This window comes from Pseudochaenichthys georgianus, chromosome 8 (assembly GCF_902827115.2).
Source record: "Pseudochaenichthys georgianus chromosome 8, fPseGeo1.2, whole genome shotgun sequence".
NCBI lineage: Eukaryota > Metazoa > Chordata > Actinopteri > Perciformes > Channichthyidae > Pseudochaenichthys > Pseudochaenichthys georgianus.
This window is the reverse complement of record NC_047510.2, coordinates 21,362,186-21,367,863: the sequence shown is the minus strand read 5'-3', so window position 1 is coordinate 21,367,863 and position 5,678 is coordinate 21,362,186. Positions and strand designations below refer to the sequence as shown.

Here is a 5,678-nt window from a genome sequence, read left to right as displayed (position 1 = left end):
ACAGAGAGACGGAGAGAAAGAGAGCTAGGGAGAGCACACATTTATCTATTTAATATAGATAAAGTAAGAAATAATTCCAATGTGTACTATAGGACAGTAAAAAAAAACAGTTTAAAAGGGGAGTGGTTAGTAAAATCTGCATAAAGAAAAAGAAAGAATGCTAATAGGTAACATAAGATAAGAATAAACAAGTTTAAATGATTTGTTATTGGTTGTGATCATATTCTAAAGATGTATGGATTATTGAAAATACAGCTCCCTTTCATGTGAGTGTTGAGAGCTGTATCCATGAACTCATGTTGTGCTCAAAGTGCACCAGATTGATGCATTTCACTTCAACATTTAAAAAAAAATCTTCCATGCATGCTCATGAGTAGGGTTGGGTATCGTTTGAATTTCCACGATTCCGATTCCGATTCTACTTTTCGATTCCGGTTCTTAACGGTTCTCGATTCCGATTCTTTGAGGGGCAGGGTAAACAAATGATACATGCTTCTTCCACCAACAAAATTACATTTATTCGAGAAACTTTTACACAGGTTAGTTTAAAGTAATATTCACATGAATCAGTCTGTTTATATTCACTGCTATGTAACTTTAACCTGAGAACCACTGCTACAACAGTGCAATAGTCCAACTTTTAAAAACAGTTCTTGTTGAGAAAAACAAGCATATCTGCCTTCTCAGGCATACCGGGAAGAAATGTTTGAACATTTTGAAGTAAAATGCTTCAATCTGGTGCACACGCAGAATTACTAGAGACTAGATCTAGGGGTACAACTCTAAACACCCATATGAAAAAGATCGGTTTACATTTTAATAATTAAATAACAAATAGCCTACATGTAACGCATTTTATTTTTGTTGTTCATTCATATCTTATTTTACTATTTTATTTATGCATATGTTTTTATCTCTCCAGTTTAAAACGATGTGTCTGGTTTACTGTCCTATAGTATACATTGGAATGATTTCAAACCTGTTTTATCCCAATCATTATAAAAGAATGCCTTGGAAATATGTGTTTACATAAATTGTGATCAAAACGTTTGAGACCCACTGAGATAACTTAGACTAAAGTGAACTATTTAAACCCTCAGAGTCCTTTACCTCACTGAGCTGTAGTTATCAGCCTCTCAGTATGACTGGAGAGGACTCTCCCTCCACATCATTGTAGAAACATCTTCTTCTTATATCCGTCAGAGCAGCTAGCACCAGATGCTAATAACAACAGCGCCCTCCCTTTCTCCCTAGCTCACTCGCATTTTGGCTGTGAGCTGCGGTTGCCAGATAAGCCAACATCCCCCATTTTAATCACTTGCAGCGCCCATCGTACAGGGCAAATGAAACGTGTAGCCGGGGTGAAAAGGGTGTTACATTTACTTAATTATGAATGTTGTTACATCAAGGCCGAAAATTAGGATGAGCACCAACGGTCAAAACATTTTTTTTTTCTCCCAGCGCTGCCAGCGCAGCGCCTCCACAGATCTGGCGCCCTAGGCGAACATCTATAACGCCAGTGCAACGGGCCGGCCCTGGTCTCAGGTTACACTGTAGGAAATGTCCCGCCCCGCCGCAGTCATGCAGTAGGCTACGGAGAGCGGCGAGAAACATTTCCTCAGGAATCGAAAAGCGGAACCGAAATTCACATTTCTAAATGATGCCGTTGGAATCGAAATGTTGGAACCGGTTCCGAACCGGAACCGGTTCTCGGTACCCAACCCTACTCATGAGGCGGTGAGGACCCCCCTAGAGGAGGTGAGATCCACCCCCAAATAAAGCAGGTTAAATTAATTAAATTGCAAACATTTTCTTTTAGTAAACACTGCAAACGGGTCCCACAGACCCAAACAGCACACAAAGGTTAAAGGTCAGCATATAATAATGTTAAAATGTGCTAAATATATACACTGCAAAAAACAAAAAAAAGAGGAGTAAAAGTAGCCCTCGACTTGTTTTATTTTTTGAAAGTAGCCCTCACCCTAAAAAAGGTTGGTGACCCCTGGTTTACATGCATAAAAACCTTCATAACACACAAGGGGACGGGCAATAACCGGAAAAGCATGACATGTCACCTTTAAGCACAGTGTCATCCTTGGCAAAAGGCACTTGTTTCGGCTGCTGAAAATGCACGGTTTGAAACGTAGTTGAGTAAAGTTAGAACGATATTGGCAGATTCGGATTTCACGGATCAATAACTCATGAACAAAACGTTATTCAGACACAAATGACGTCTCCTAAGTACCGTGGTAAGGTTGACAACGAACTGCAATCACATGTTGATCACAAAAAGCCAATATGCGCCGTCCTCGCTCCGAGCTGGACACATTACATTGGTCTCTATCTGCAGCCGGAGAAGAAACGAGTGCTCAGGGACCGTCTGCAAAGTGCAACTCCGAAAAAAGAGAATATAATATATTCAATCACTTCACTATTCTACAGTATATTACTACCAAACTCACTACACACATCAATAGTCTTCTGTTGTTCATACTACATCAGAGAGTTTGGAAGAATATGGTTTGGAAGAATTTTGGTGATTATTTATACTGTATAATAGTAACGTTATTGAAGATTTTACACTATACAGGGATGCAAACTCATCAGGTATGAAAAAGATGACAAGGATCCGAGCCCCCCGACCCCACGGAATATCGGCTTTAAAATTAGGAATAACAGATGATTTTAGCAGTCAGAACAACTAAAGCAGCAGTGTTAATAAGAAGAGAAACGCCAAAGAGTCACATCTAATATAAATATATATAAAAGCATTTATTTTAATTGTGTAGCAGTGAGTTTAACATTTTGGCAGCACTGTTGAGCATTTTGAAAATGTATTTTCATGCCTCTGTGCAAGGCTTAATCTTTCTATCTTTATAGCCACTGGTGTAAAGTAACTAAGTTCATAAACTCAAGTAGGCCTACTACTTGGGTACAATTTTGAGATACTTGTACTTTATTTAAGTATTTCAATGTTTCTTTTGCTACTTTGTACTTCTAATCCACTACAGTTCAGAGGTACATGGTGTACTTTTACTCCACTACTTGTATTAATCCCTTTAGTTACTTCACATATGTGGATGAATGATGTGAAATATAATCAAGTGTTAAATTAGACTTTAGTTCCACCTGGAGAAAATTCACAAGCTACCCTGCAGTATACAAAGTCATTCAAACTAGCTGCACCTTTACCAGCTTTGAGAACACTTTCATGATCAATCATTATAAAACATATCATATATATTATTCTGAAATGGACCAATCTGCACAATGACTACTTTTATTGTCGCTACTTTAATACTTTTACTTGAGGAACATTTTGAATGCAGTATTTTTACTGTAACACAGTATTCCTACACACTTCTACTTTTACTGTCGCTACTTTAACTATATTTTGATGATAATACTTTTGTACTTTTATTTGAGGAACATTTTAATTGCAGGATTGTTCCTACATTCTGGTACTTCTACTTTAACTCAAGTACAAGACCTGGGTACTTCTACTTTTACTCAAGTACAAGATATATACTTATACCACCTCCGTTTATAGCCTATGAAAAAAACTAATAGAAAACGAAGGCTAAAGCTAACGTTAGCAGATAGTGATGCTAGTTTGCTAGTTAAGTTTGCTCAACGATAATATTGCGACTTTTCAGTGCACATCACGCTCTGCCGCTCCGACAGGGAGCTCTGCTCTGAACACCTGAACGGCCCGTTCTAACAGCTGTTCACCAGCGGTCCAACACAGTGACTCCGGACAACACAGTTAATATTAACGAACGCACCCGTAGGTAATGTAGCTGCTGAATCTAGACACTCATCGTGGAGCAGCAGAGCCTTATTATACATCCATGAGCAGAGCCGACAGACAGGAAGACTCGAGCACACCGCTCGTGCTTCATTATAATATATAAAAAAAGAACACCATGCGTGTCATGATGGCACATAGCAGCTTGCGGCAGCAGATTACTCCGGGTCCCAGACCCCCCCCATACCCCAAAAATATTTTTATTGCAGATCTACATGAATCACACAAACGACCTATTTTGGATTCAAAACGGCGAATTTCGCCGAAAGGTGACAAGTTTTCATCCCTGACTATAAATATTCACCAAAATTATTCAAAAGCACATTCTTCCAAACTCTCTGCTGTAGTATGAGCAACATGAGACTATTGATGTGTGTAGTGAGTTTGGTAGAAATATACTGTATAATAGTGAAGTGATTGAATATTATTGTATTCTCTTTTTTCGGAGTTGCACTTTGCAGACGGTCCCTGAGCACTCGTTTCTTCTCCGGCTGCAGATAGAGACCAATGTAATGTTGTAGTTTGGAGGACAGCACGTATTGGCTTTTTTTTATCAAAATGTGATTGTAGTTCGTTGTCAACCTTACCACGGTACTTAGGAGACGTTATTTGTGTCTGAACAACGTTTTGTTCATGAGTTATTGATCCGTGAAATCTGAATCTGCCAATATCGTTCCAACTTTACTCGACTTGTTGTCACTCAGTCATCCGTTTCTATAGACTATCTGGATTTAGTTATTGCGTTCCCACAAATTACTAATGCGTGGGAACGTAATAAATAATTTGTGGCCACGCATTATTAATACGTGGCCACGTATTAATATTTTTCTCACCAATGTCACCAGGGGGGCTCAGTACAATTGTGCCAAATTCAACACTGGTATCAAGCAGATATTAATATATTTGCATGACATTAGTTATTTATATTTTGATATCACTTAACTATACGTTTAATACATTTAAGTCAAGCTAAGGTACATGTGATGGTAGCTATGTGCTCTTACCTGTGAGGCCTCCTCCAAACAGCATAATAACCAGACTGTATCATTAAAACTAAGTACCAGTTCTAGATCCTTGACTTTAGACAAACAATTCAAAAGACAAAATGTATTTAAAGACCAATCTTTATTTGAATGTGCCTCTTAACCTGAGATATTAGTTATACAGTAATAGTATTGACAATCTAAAAAAACTGAGCAACTCAACAGTTAACTTTATATTTCTTATTGTCTAAAGCATTTATTATTTTCATTTTTCCCCTCATATTCAGTGTGGACGGATTGAGACAGCATGGTGTCCAGAGAGCTGCAGAGACTTCAGGGAGAAACCTCCGTGTGATGGACGTCCTGTCTGTTGGTTTGGAGAGGACTGAGGGTCTTTCCTCAGCCAGGAGGACCAGGCCCGATGGAGGAGCCCATGCTGGGCACAGCTGATACCAACTGCACAGGCCTAGTCTGTCACTTTATTTGACTACTGTAAATGTGTTTACTTATACATTTAATAGGTTTACACCTTCTGTCCATATGTGCTTTTTATTTAAAACATTTGATTACGTTTTGGTTCACATTTCAATAAATTGTATTTGTATTTGCACTCCTTTTGTCCATTATTCTGACTGAAAATGTTAGATTACACATTCACATCTGACTGTAGATTGGCCCCATTTATTTGTGACGTTGCAAACTCTGCGGGACAAGGCACAGGTGATGTGAAGCTGATGGAGTGTAGATGTGGAAATAGGTGCATTCGATCAGCTGACTGTTTTTACAATAAAAGTAGTTTCTTAGTGTACTGGTCTTAAAATCTCATAACATCAGCTTTTAATGTTCCTCTTGGATGTTCTTCTTGACCCTCAGAAAAGGAGAACATG

At 38.6% G+C, this 5,678-nt stretch overlaps 1 long non-coding RNA gene across 1 annotated transcript; it reads left to right on the top strand.

The window, feature by feature from the left end:
* Positions 1-476: 476 nt before the first annotated feature.
* Positions 477-5,331, top strand: LOC139434331 (uncharacterized). The gene is made up of 3 exons (XR_011643689.1): positions 477-539; positions 1,462-1,758; positions 5,079-5,331. It is a non-coding gene; the product is annotated as an uncharacterized lncRNA (long non-coding RNA).
* The last annotated feature ends 347 nt before the right edge of the window (positions 5,332-5,678 follow it).